At 40.3% G+C, this 14,112-nt stretch overlaps 1 long non-coding RNA gene across 4 annotated transcripts in view; it reads right to left on the reverse strand.

Annotated features, from left to right (window-relative positions):
- LOC149447490 (uncharacterized) overlaps positions 1-14,112 on the reverse strand; it is a 114,938-nt gene that overhangs the window by 14,888 nt on the left and 85,938 nt on the right. The window contains exons 1-3 of one of the 4 annotated variants that reach the window (XR_016305870.1): positions 13,440-13,504; positions 12,449-12,497; positions 10,773-10,863 (exon numbers count right to left, since the gene is read on the reverse strand). This is a non-coding gene — a long non-coding RNA (uncharacterized LOC149447490). Of the gene's footprint in view, positions 1-10,772; positions 10,950-12,448; positions 12,498-13,439; positions 13,505-14,112 lie in introns of those variants that run through there. The other 3 variants (XR_016305871.1, XR_016305872.1, XR_016305869.1) reach the window with 3 other exon arrangements.

Below are 14,112 nucleotides of genomic sequence, written 5' to 3' on the forward strand. Positions count from 1 at the left end.
CTTCTGCATTTTTTTTTGTATGAGGAGACTGTTAAATACAAAACCTTACAAAAAATTAATCTGGATGCATTTTAACTTCCCTAGCGGTCTGATTATGTCCATATTTCTGTGCTCAAAGCGGTACATTTTTCTGCATGGAAATATGTATTTTTTTTATTGTAGGCCTGTAATTTTTAGTAATAACTCACTGAAATCTGACCGAACAAGAGTCTAGTAAACATCCCGGGTATGTTAAAATTTTAAACACGAAATCATAAATTATAATTTAATAAATAATCATAAAAAATAATAATATAATAATAAATTTAATTCAATAATATAATCAAACCAAAAACACTGAAATTTGAAATATAGCGCCAAGTTTGCACATCACTGAGCAAAGTCGCAAAATCGTTTTCAGTGTCTGATGACGAATTTCCCCACGAATCATTATCACTCAATTCTGCAAGTAGTTCTAATTTACTATCGCTGTTCTCTAGCTGGTCTAAAACAGATTTTGACCTAAAGGGACGGTTTTTGGACGCCATGGACATTTCTCACTTTCCAGTCAGAAAGAACAGTAAAAATGTAGGCAGGGCACAGGACAAAGCACTAGGGACAAAATGTATGTGAAATGGATTGATACAGTAATGTTATTTTAGTGAATTTGGTGAATGTCACTTTTTGTCATTTTCAAATTTCCCACCAGTTTATTTATTTCAGGTACTTGTATAGTGCCGTCAATTTACGCAGCACTTTACATATATATATTGTACATTCACATCAGTCCCCAACCCTCAAGGAGTGTACAATCTAAGGTCCCTAACTCACATCCATACATACACATATTAGGGCCAATTTAGACAGGAGCCAATTAACCTATCAGCATGTCTTTTGGAGAGTGGGAGGAAACTGGAGTACGCAGAGGAAACCCACGCAGGCATAGGGAGAACATGCAAACTCCAGGCAGGTGGTGCCTTGGTCGGGATTTGAACCAGCGACCCTAGTACTGCCTGGTGGAAGTGCTAACCATTTAGCCACTGTGCTGCCCCAGTTCCATCCCTGTACGTCCCGACGCTCGCAGGGGACGGAACCCAGATGACAGATGCCGGAGGACATTACAGGGGACACTGCAGGAGGGACATCGCGGGAGCGCAAGACAAGGTAAGTGATCGAGGGATCCCAGAGCATGGTAAGCCTGAGTGTATCTCGGGGTTACCACTTGTGGTACTGAAACTTTACCCCGAGCTACACTCTGGAATACCGCCAGGGAGGCTACTGCATGTTTAATGCATTTTTTATGCAGTTCCATTGACGTCTATACAGCTCAAAGTTAACCCTGCACCTTTTCCAAAAATGCACTGCAGGAAACTGCATAGATGTGAACTAGACCACTAGGAAATGTTAAATGGACTATGGTGTGTTTCTGCAGATCTGCAAATGCACTAAAAACACATAGGTGTGAACCTAGTCTTAGCAGAAGTGTGGCTTCAATTTGTTAATGTGTCTAAATCTGCTAGTACAAGTAACACTCCCCTCCCCCCAGACTGACAGTATTGCTGTCCAAAGGTGTCCCTGTTGCTCCTTCATCCAGAGTGGAGGTACTCTAATACAGGAGGCTTTTGTTTATACAGGAGATCATTTTTTGATTTTTAGTAGCAGGTTGTTGATTTGTAATATTTGTATATTTTGAGCATGATATTTCACATACAATCAGCAGCAATCATGGATGTTTTCACTATGTTTGAACAAAGGAATGTTGATTTGTATTAAGTTTTTTTCAGGGGATAGGAACGGTAACAAAATAGGAGATTTAAATCATCCTTTTAGGAAATTGAATCATGCTTTCGGAAAAAATACACAAGCATGGTGAGATATGGTCACTTTTGATAGACATATTGCTGCCAATATGGTTTCACACCGTTTGAGGTGGGATGTCTCACCAAATGATGACTTAAATGATGATGAGTCCCTGAATGGTTAATACAATTTTTTAACACAAAAGGGATTGAGTTATTAAAATTTTTGTTTAAACGTAAACAAATTAAGATTAAGAATCTGGATACACAAATAGAGCAACTGAAAGGAGATAGTTGAGCCTCATAAGGACAGCCCTGAATTTGTGAGGCTGTCTAATTAGCTTTTTACAAACTACTGGAGTAGCCATGGAAGCCTGCTTCGCTCACAGTGTGGCCAATTTGTTTTTAGCCCACAGGGAGGAAGAAGCGGTTTTCAAAGAACAATAGCCTATTTACTATATAATAGATGACTTGTTCATGATTTGCTGAGACCAGTCTCCTTTCCTTTATGGATAAGTTAAATTCCAATAACAAAAACATTGTTTTATCATGGAATATGATAGATCTAATATAGTGTTTCTGGATCTGGAAATTTCATATTGAGAGGGTGGTATATATACGGAGAACTACTGCAAGCCACCGGATAGAAACGGATATATAGCCATTGATACAGTAGCTGTCATCATAAACCTTGGCTTTTTAACATTTCCAAGGGGCAGTTCATTTGTTTGTGAAGGAACTGCACGAACATGGAGGATTTTTGCAGCAATTTGAGATCTTTGAAGCTATGTTTGTCAAGAAAGGCTATGAAAAGAATCTAGATGAAAAGGGGCTCACTGAGGATAATAATGGTGGGATTAGGGGCCAAGGGACAGGAGAGGAATACAAAATTGTACTAGATTATAATATACAATGGAAAAAGATGGAAAACATCTTTAGAAAATATTGGAACATTTGACTTAAAGATAAAATCTTGGGGAATGTGTTACCACCACATCCGAAGTTTGTTTATAAAAAGGCTCCAAATTTTAAGAATATAATATTCCCAGGTATGTTAGACACTCTGGTTAAAACCAAGAGTGATGGGGTCCTGGATCTGAGGGGCTTCTATACCTGTGGGAAATGTCTAGCATGTAGAATGTCTAAGGTTAATAAGAAAGTCAAGGAATTTGTTGCAAGGGCCACAGGAAGGGCATACAGAATAAAGGACTTTATTACCTGTACCACAGAGGGGGTTATTTACATGTTAGAATGCCCATGCTCGTTCCAATATGTTGGACCTAGTTCTAGACCATTACAGATAAGAATTTTTGAGCATAATATTATTAAGTGTTCTTGCATGGCAAGACCACTTACTGTTATCTCACATATATATTCTTATTATTATAGCCAAATTTACCACCCTAACTCCTCCCACAGTTTTTACACTACATAGTAATATACCGAAACGTGTGGATTGTTCAAGATTGGTGTGCTATTACTTTGTGGAACATTTCGCCAAATGGTTCATGAAATATCGCCGTTTTTGTGGTGAAATTGGTCCCATAGGGAAGGAATGGTGCAATGTTCAAAACTAGAGTGTGAGCTGACAAAAGCTAAAGTGTGAGCTGAAAAATCAGGACATGATTTCTAAACTGCCATCACTCCCTCATTTTCAAGCCCACCTACACAAATCTTATAATGTTCAGCTATCCCTGCTGCCACTAAAAATGTCCATGGCTAAGACATAGTCCTGATAGTTTTCACAATATGACCATTTGTTTGCAACTCATGCCGCCCATTGACATTCATTGAAACTCCACTCTAGCCACCTCAAATTTGAAGGGCAATTTCTAAACTGCGACTGTGCCTTCATTTTTAATATTTCAGAGACATACTATGCATCAAAATGTAGGTCTGGGTCTTGTGATTCTCACAATATAAAGTTCTTCGGTATAGAATTTATAATTTTAAAACTACAACCATTTGAAGATGGCAACCGCCAGTGAAGTGAGCAAGTTGGAGCAGTTTGTTTTTAACCGCTCCTCTGCCCTTGCTGTAGAGTGAGTTGCCAGGAACCCAGGTGTGTGAGCAGGCAGCAGAGTGACAAAAGATACTCCACCCAGTTACTCCGCCCACTCCAGTTGTAGACTACTGGTGGAGGCAAGAACACTTCACACAATTTCCCCAGAAATTGTACCTTTTCTAGTTATTATTATTATTATTATTGAAAAAGGACCATAGTGTCTCTAAGCATTTTAGGAATGTTCATGGGAAGATTCCCAAAGGATTGACATTTTGGGGGGTGGAAAAAATAAGTAAACATTGGAAGGGGGGGGGGTAACTTTATCCGGCATTTAAGTCAGAGCGAATCTTTTTGGATTTTCGAAACAAAAGTTTTATCTCCTATAGCAAGGGTCCTCAAACTTTTTAAACAGGGTGTCAGTTTGCTCTCTCTCAGACTTTTGGGGGGCCGGACTATAGTTTGAAAAAAAATATGAACAAATTCCTATGCACACCCACATATCTTTTTTGCACGCCAAAAAATGCATCACGTGGGACTTTTGGTGTGCTTTCAGAAAATGTGCAATCTAATAGAAATCTATAGGATTGCAGGTCTAACTGTGGGTAAAATGCAGGAAAACCCCCTTTACATAGCCCTTGCACTGCCCCCCCCCCTTTTATTACACAGCACCTGCACCTCTGGACCCCTTTACATTACACAGCCTCCTTGTATATTACACAGACCCTTTTACATTACACAGACCCCTACACATTACACAGGCCCCTTTATAGTACACATCTTGCTTGCACATTACACAGCCCCCTTTATTGTGTATTGACACAGCCCACTTCATATTACACAGGCCCTTGAATCTATTCCCCCTTCTTCACATTACATCGCCTCAGCAGCTCTGCCCCTTCCTACCTTGCTTGGCATGTAGAGCATAAGAAAGCAGCGCTGAATAGAAGGCAGGAGCTGCCGGAGTTAATGTTTCATATTAACAAGCTACCAATCACCAGCTGGTTAACTTGGAAAGTTAATTCCAGCAACTCCCACCCTCTTTTCAGCAAAGTGTTCTGCCTCCTGCTTTCCGCTCTGCTGTGTTAGTGACAGCAAATGGCAGAGGCAATCGGATTGGCAGCCCTGGGTGTCACCCCTCTGGCAGGTGCCACCCGGGTGCGATTCCACCCCCCCCCCCCCGCACGCCCCTAGGAAAACCGCTGGCTCTGAATGACGGGCAGGCCAGGTAAATTACTTTGGCAAGCCATATATTGTTTTATTAGTAATAGCTGAGAAGTGGGAATTTATTTATAATTATATGTTTATATATATATATATATATATATATATATATATTGACTTGTATGTATTGACTCTGTATATTTTTTGTAAGTTTTATTATTATTATATGTGCATTTGGCAGTGGATATTATGTCTTTTGGCGTTTTATTTTCATGTACACCAATGTGATCTGAGGTTTCTGGAAATGCAGAGTATTAGATTCTAAGGGCTCGTTCACACTTGACTTTATTTCTAACTCTTGCCAAACGCCCCTATAGCGTTTGACAGGTGTTAGACAGGTGTTTGGAAAGTGTTTTTAACGCTCCTCAAATGCCCTATGCATGGCTTTGAGGCGGTTGATAGGCGTTTGCCAAGCGTTAAAACCACACCACAAGCGCCTATAATGAAGTTAAATGGTATTAACGCTCCGCAACCGCCTGTCTGACACCTGCTAACAAAGCTAGTGTGAACGTAGCCTAAAGGTCTTGGGAGTGATTGTTTGCTTCCCTGGTCTGATCAGGAGGTGTGATAATGCACTACTGGTTGGCACCGAGGCTACCAACACACTTCCTGTTCCCTTAGGAAACACGGACAATGAGTTATCATGGGGGAGTAGGTGTTTCTATATAAAGGCTCAGGCACCTTCTAAAGAAGCCCTATTGGAGGGCATAATGCATCTAGTGAGGAGGAGCCGAGCCCATGACGTCACACCGCCGTCATCTTGCTAGCGGAAGGGTGAGCTGGTTGAGGACTGATTTTAAAACATTTCATATTTTTTTGTTTGTAAGTGCAATTTTATTGCGGGGGATTTAATAAATTTTATACGGAGATCACTATGTTATGGCCTTTTTCTTGCATGGGTCGATATCGATGGTTGTCTGATTGCAAGGAAGGCTTAATAAGCCTGGAGGAAGATTGTGGTTCTTGGTTAGAGGAGGTGGAGAGTATCCAGATGAGCGTATGTAACATACTGTATATGAGGTGAGCGGTGGAGGTGCACTTGCCACTAGAGGAAGAGGAGGAGGTATTATTTGACTATCTATTTTACTATATATTTTTCACCAAATACTTCACAGTTTTTCTGTTGGACTTTTCTATGTGGACTGGATTTTCATATGATTTCATATAATTTACTGGGTTATTATTTGTTATTTATCACTTTATATTTGCTGTATACACATATATACAGAATAGGGGAGGTAATAGTGTTGCGCTGCACTAATTCTTCTTGATCATTTACTAGAGGGTGATGTGAAATTCACTTTTCAGTGTTCAGCGAACAACAGGGAAGGTTTTTTTGTTTATACAGAAGATAATTTTTGGAAGTTTATTAGCAGGTTGCGCTGATTGGTAATATTTCTTAAATACAGGAGGTGTGTTACTGGCCAGATCACCAGGTGAAAACAGAGGGGAAAAAAGCCTAAATAAATGTAAAAATAAAAATGAATACAGAAAATGATTGCAGCCACCACATCTAATGATTGGTAAGCGGCAATATATTAAATTTTTGGTTTTAGGTTTAATACTGCTTTAAAGCTCCATGCCTCCTCTCCCCTTCTTCAGGTTGGTCATGTGACGCACTGGGTCCTCTCCCTCTTTGGTCATCTCCCAGTAGTAGGTGGTTCTGGATAATACACAGAGCGGTGCTGCTGTGATACCATCAATTCTGCTCTCTGCATTGATACACTAAGGTCTCATTCACACTGGTACTCCTGATTGGCTTTTCTGAATGCAGAAGTGTGAAGAGATCTGGGGAGTACAAACAACTTTTATGATTCCCAGATTCCCTTGCAGCTAGATGTTCCTGCAAAGCACATTTTACAATGTTTAGGTGCATTTAGTCATCTGGCATGTGTTTAGCTATGGTTAGAGTGTCTAGATCCTGAATGCTCAAAATTCTGTTTTCTCTTTAGAAACCGCACCTAAACACAGGTAAAAGCACAGTGTGAATGGCACCACTGAAAAATAAATACATGCTTCATATGCATTTAGAAATGTCATCTAAATGCAGGTTTGATGGTGCCAATGTGATTTAGAACTTAGCCATGTTTAGGCATCTTTACATGTGTTTAGCTGCATTTAGAGTGTCAAATTGAATCCTGGATGCACAGACTATTTTCTCTAAACATAGCTAAACTGACCATACTTAAACACTTTACATGCATTCATGTGCATATTCCCTCTAAATGCATATAAACACAGGTTTGACAGTGCCATTGTGACTGAGAATCAACAGTACAGGGCACCATGATGACACCACCTGAGAGGGCAAGGACTTGACGCTCTGCATGCACTTGACGCTCTGCATGCACAGGCTTTCAGGAAGAGTGATATTTGATGTCAATAAACCCTGAAGACTTAGTCCATCTTGTGGTGAAGAAAAGGTACTGTAGGGCAAAGCCCTAGGTTGAAGGTGAGTATTGCAGCCACAGATTCTTTTTACACACCCTCAGGGGGAAGTTAAATATATATATATATATATATATATATATATATATAATGTGTACTATTAGATTTGCATAGGGTGCAGAAGGGCTATATCTTCTGTCAAATTTATATTGCTGTCTGTGTTCTCAGACTGATTTACCCTCTCTTTGTTCTCCTAACCTTTGCCCACAACCAGACAGGAGGTGAAGGTTTAAAAATATTTCTGGCTTTAAATACACTTTAAAGTGGTTGTAAAGGCTGCATTCTATGTATAAAGGTAAAAAACGTCCTGTGTGCAGAACCCCCTGTAGCCCCCCCCCCCAATATTTTCCTGATCCCGATCTCAGTCCAGCAATGTGCACGAGAACACCAGCTCTCCCGGGTCTCTGCCTCCTCTCTGGCTTAGACACAGCAGCAGGAGCCATTGGCCAGCCAGTGAGGAGGGAGTGGGACTCAGGAGCGAGCATGAACAGGTGCCCCCATAGCAAGCGACATGCTATGGCCACACTCAGCAGGGGAAGGAACCAGGACCGTCAGCAGGGGACATGAGAAAAGGAGGATCCGGGCTGCTTTGTACAAAACTGTTGCACAGAGCAGGTAAGTATGATATCTTTGTTATTCTTAAAAAAATAAAAACTGAGCCTTTACCATCACCTATACTGAATGATAAATGTAGGCTGCCATTGTTGACCTTTCCTTTTGAACATGCCAGTTGCATGGTTGTCATGCTATTGCTTTAATATTTTGACTCAATTAGCATGTAGATACTGTATGAATGTCTGCATAAGGCTCAGCACTCTTCACAGTAAAATGAGATCACTGACCAGGAGAGATCATATGACCAGTGTCTAGGCACTAGAGCTACTAGAGCAGGATGGGTTTGTATATGCATACTGTGGAGTAGGGGTCACAATGGCAGGGGCCACTTTAAATATATATTTTAAAAACTGTTTTACATAAATCAGGTAGCCACTTAGGTTTAATGTCCTTGGAATTGGTTACCTTACTAGGGTAATACATTAGAAGTAGTCATCTGACTTACTGAACCAATCATTTGTAACCTCAATAAACATAGACACCCAGAACCCAATACTCTCATTTATGGAATTTCACAACCACAGAGAATAGCTTGCCCTGGGTGTGTCAGTATTTAGTGGGAACATTCTGAACATCAGATGGATGAATGGGATACTGTGTGTGACAATGACAAGTCAAACCACAATGCTGGACCTTCTCCAGCAACTGGAGAATAGTGTTCTCTCCCTGACCACAGTGACGTCACAGTGCAAGAACTACACACAGTGCTGATGAGTTACATATGGAGATCTGGACAATCCATAGCTTAGGCCCACAAGTATAAGAAGTCTAGTCCTCTGCTGTTAAGTGGTCTAAATATTCTTTTAGAAGAAGAAAAAAAGTTTAGAAAAAAAAAGATAATTTTTTTATTATATTTTGGTAGAGTAGTTGTCTTTTTTTGCCGTCTGTGTCTCATTTGGCTGCTTACCCTTCATCCTGTATATTCAACAGGGAAAGGGAGGATATCATTCCAATGTGAGGGAAGTCCCCTCTAAGGGCCAGTTCACACCATGACCGCATCTAAACCGCACAGTGGCGCACTGTGCGTTCCTGTGTGATTCAGACCGCATTCAAAATGCACTACATTTGTGATCTGTTGCGGGTGTCAATATAAGGTTAACGACACCCCAAATGCAGGTTGCGTTTGCTTGCACCAGATAACATGGTACTTTTGTACCAAGCGATCCAGTTGCAGTGTGTTTTAATGTGCGTGCGTGCAAAATGAATGGGCTGAAATCGCACTGCATAGAACCGCATGTGACTCACACAAGAATGTACAGCGCATTGCTGTGTGATTCAGATGTGGGCATGGTGTAAAGTGGCCCTTAAATAGTTGTCATGGGCACATGCATCCCCATTTGAAGAATTACTTTCTATAACTGTTCTGATTGCAACTCCAAATTTAGGATTAACCATTACTTTTGGTGATCAGGATATAAAACTGTAATGATAAATAACAGAACAAACCAGCACTTGCATATAAGATGACATAAGGAGCCAGTACAAAGCTCTCTCTTTCGATGCCTGCATTTACATTCTGGGGTAAAAAATAAAATACAGACGCTGCCATTGCTGACTGACATGATTTGAAGATGCGACCTAAGGGCTAGTCAAATGTATCCATCTTTCGCTAACTGTTGAGCTGGAATAAGCAGGTGCATATCAGCTGTCTAGAACCTGCTTCTTCAAACCAAGCAAACATTGGCCCCCATATTCCTTTGCTTACAGGTTTCCTAGGAAATACCCCTGATTCAGTACAGGTATGGCTAAAGCACAGTTACATTGAATTATTTCAGGTTTTTTGTTCAGGAATTGTTAAAGCCCAATTGAAGTCTTTTTTTTAACTTATTATGCAGTTGAGGTGCATAACAAGTAAAAAAAAAAGAGCCAATTTTACAAATTAAATGCATGCTTATTTTTAAAATATAAAATATGCCCTAAGCTGGCAGCACACTGAAAAGCCAGACTGCTGCTATTACACAGAGCACAGCATTCTGGGTATTTAACAGTCTGCCTTGCCTCTGCTGTTTATTGGAATATTATGTTGGGGGGTTGTGGACCAGTGTAGTCTCAAACTGCTGTACTCTATGAAAGCAGTGGTCTGGCTTTCCATTGTACTGCCAGCACAGTTTCTTATAGTTGGGTGTAACAAATCTTCATCCCAGCTTTATAAAGCCTTCAACTTTAGAAACTGAGCCAACAGCTCTGCCATTCAAAGCTTTTTCTTGTGAAGGATGGAATTATTCTTTAAATTGAAACCCCATCTCAGGTTCTACAAAATCCCTAACATCCCAGATTTAGGAAATGGTCATGTTATGTTAAATTATGTAACAAGCACAAAGCAGAAGGTGCTTGTTGGTATTCTTTTTTTGTGGTTCCTATTTTACACAACACAGCTCTTTTGTACACCAAATTTCAGTTAAATTCTTCAAACAGAACATGAAAATGAAAAGGACATAAGGTAGTATAAGGTAGCATTTTAAAGCTCAACTCTAGGCACACCAACAAAAAAATACCCTTGCACTGGGGACCATCTAAAGGATCCAAAATACTTTTCTGCAGTTCTCATATACTCTAACTGGACACAACTATTACAAGCACTGCTGGTTTTGAGTTCAGTTTAGATTCAAAAGAAGGGATTTTGCCAACTAGCATCTAAACAAGAATCAAAATATCAATTTTGTTATTATTGAATCTTTAGAAATACCAGTCATAGAAGTACTTACCAGGTGGAATTACAGAAGCAGCCAAGAGACACAGCAGTAAGTAGTGGATCATTTTTGTTGCAGGTAGCCTAATGGTTCTCAGCTCACAGAACTGTGGATAGAACAAAGTGTCAATTGGCAGACGCCTATTTGTAGTGTCCTTATAGGCAGCTACCTCCACCAAGATGGTGACCAGTCTGTGTGTTTTTTTACTCAAACAATGGGTTATGTAGGGTGAGTACTGTGGGGGCCTCACCATTCCTGGGAGTTTCAAGGTGGGGCAATGGTTTCAGTGGTACATGAAAGGAGTGGATTGTATGATATAAATAACTGATGTTATAAATAAATGGTAATTAAGGAAGGGAGATATTTGTGGTCAGTGCTTTGAGGTGTGGAATTTGATTGCATTATATAGTTGATTAGGTGGTTATCCTCATCGTGAAGTGTTTACATTTCACTTTATTGTCCTAAACCTACAACAGAGATACATCATAGAACACTTGTATCAAATCTGGCAAAAAGCAAATGTGGCAGTAGGCACATCTAAAAACAGGTATTTAAAGATTTCTTTGGTTTCTGATTTCAGAAGTCTAGTGCAATAGGTCTCAGGCTTTCAGTAGCAGAAACAAATAACAATCAAAGAATGTTGCCTCCGTGAAGCAGGCATTAGAACTTTATGAGATGTCTGTGTGACATCCCAATAAAATTCATTAACAAAAATGGGGAAGAGTGTTATACACTGAGAATGGTGCATAATCACTGACCTGATGTTGGCCAGACTGCACACCCATTGCCAGGGGCATATTTACCACAAGGCAAGCAAGGCATTTGCCTAGGGCTGCATTTTTCAGGGGAGCAGCACCTCCCCCCAGAAGAAGGGATGGAAGCAGGGACATGTGTGCCATTGGAACCAGCTGGGATCCGAGAGAGGCTGCGGGCTGCTTGATGGTGTATGCAGAGCCTGACTCTCATTCCTGGGGATGTCTGGAGCTGTGAAGATGAGTGTCTCTCTCTTTCACTGGGGGGGTGGGGGGTTGTAGTGGAAGGCTCTCTCATGGGTGGGGGGCAGCAAGGGTGTTGTTGGTCAATGTCAGGCTCTCTCCGCGGGAGGGGGTGGTGGTGCTGGCCTGTTTCCGTGGGGGCAGACGATTATTGTGTTACCTAGGGCAGCACAAAAACTAAATACACCACTGCCCGTGGCTGGTGTGAACAAGCCCCAAGGGAATTAGTTTATAGCTAAGTGTTAGGGGCAAGTTAAAAGTAGAACGCACATTTTGGGAATCAGGTTAAATTCATGTAGAAGTGTTTGGGTGTGGCAATCAGCCATAGATTATGGTCAGTCTACCAATCGACTTCTGTTCAACTGCCCTGATGAAAAAAAAATTCAATCAGTCCTATAGGCAACAGATTGCAATGCTGATCTGTGTATACTGACGGTGGAGAACTCTCCCCGCTGTCAAAATACAGAGACACAGCAGGAAGGATTCCCCCAAAAGCGCGGATGGGGGAATCAGGCCAGTTTTTTTTCATTCAATCGATTTCATTCAGCTGGTTGAATGAAAAAAACTGACTAATCTTGGTCCAGCTTAATACTTAAAGGAGTTCTATGGTTACAGCATACACTTGCATTTTATAACATCAACATTGTAATATCAATACAAACAATGGTTGTTTTGACAATCCAATAAAAGGCTTACTTTTTTGCCATCTGTGTCTCATTTGGCTGCTTACCCTTCATTTTCCATCCTGTATATTCAACAGGGAAAGGGAAAATATCATTCCAATCTCCTTTCATGTTGTGAGTTCTGCCTCTCTGCTGGCCATATCTTTCCACACTCTCCAGGATTCCCTGCATCTCTCCTCATCTCCCTCCTCTGTGGTTTACATTCCATGGGACTACATATCCCATGGTACATTGCTGCCTGCAAGCAGTGATCCCTGTACTGACTCCGCCTCCTGAAACTCCTCCTCCCAGCACCTATGTAGTTCAGAAAGTAGGCTCTGTGAAATGCGTGACACAGCAGTGCCTACACAATGTAGTTTTACAAACTTCAAGATTGTTCAGATCAATAGGAAGAGACTAGAAATAATTGAAACACAATGTAGAAATGTATCTATCTTTTTGATGTTTTTGACCATAGATATGATTAAGAGCTCATTCACACATATTTGACAGGCAGCGAAGAGGAGTTGTCTGCCTCCTCAACACTTACTTTAACCCCCTGAACCCTGCACTAGTGCAACAAAAGTGACAAAGGCTATAATTTTTGCTACGACTGTGGCATGTGTACCCTTTCAGCTTCTGCTAACCTTTAACCCTCTCTAAACCCTAATGCAAGCCCTTAATACATTTAACACTTACCTGCTAAATCCACTCCCAATAAGTCCATTTCCACAGGGGTCTCCATTGCATTGCATTACCTCAGCTCAGTAGTTAACGGCGTCTTACCTAAACCCTCATAGATAAACCCCCAAGTTGCTGATTCTAATAAAGATACACCCCTAATACAAGCTCTAATATTTAACCCCTGGTTCTGTATAAACACCATGTCTTGTGCAGCTACACCAAATGCTCCTGTGCCAGAAGATACTGGTGCCAAGTTGTGACCGCCGATTACTCCCACCACATAAACCTTGCCTCTGACTTAATCCCTAACACTGCTTTCACCTCTTCTAAACAGTACTTACCTTACCAGTGTCAGAGTTATCAGAGCCAAATGTTTAAAATGACAAGCGCCCATATCCTGGTGCTGGAAACTACGCATCTGGACAAGTGGATGCTGTGCACAATGGCTCAATTCTTTGTTCTTCACTAACAGTCACACTAGCATCTTAGAAAATCTCCGCTATCAACACTAAAGCTTACCTTAGATGGATAGGATTTGGAACAATAATTCATAGGAAAAGTCTTAAGGAAAAGGCAACTTCTCAGAACATTCAAATGTCGTTCCCAAGATTTCATTTGGTTTTAACTAGACATGTGCAGTTCGTTTCGGAATTGAAATTTGGACAAATTTTCTGCTATTCGGAGATTCAGATGTATCAATAGTAACAAATTTAAACGAATCTGAAATAATGAAAATAAATCGATTCGAAAACAAATTCAAATTCGAAAAACAATTTGAATTTGAAAACAAGAATAGAATAAAACAGAACAGAAAATAAAGAAATAGAAAAGAATAGAATAGAAAATAAAAGAATAGAAACGAATAGAGGAAAAAAACAACAGAATAGAAAATAAAAGAATAGAACAGAATACAGTAGAAAATAATAGAGTAAAACAGAAAAAAATAGAATAGAAAATAAAGGAATGGAAAATAATAGCATCCATTAGAATAGAATAGAAAATATTAGATTTATG

The sequence above is a fragment of the Staurois parvus genome, unplaced genomic scaffold, assembly GCF_062004578.1.
Source record: "Staurois parvus isolate SC_StPar_1 unplaced genomic scaffold, SC_StPar_1.0 ptg000684l, whole genome shotgun sequence".
NCBI lineage: Eukaryota > Metazoa > Chordata > Amphibia > Anura > Ranidae > Staurois > Staurois parvus.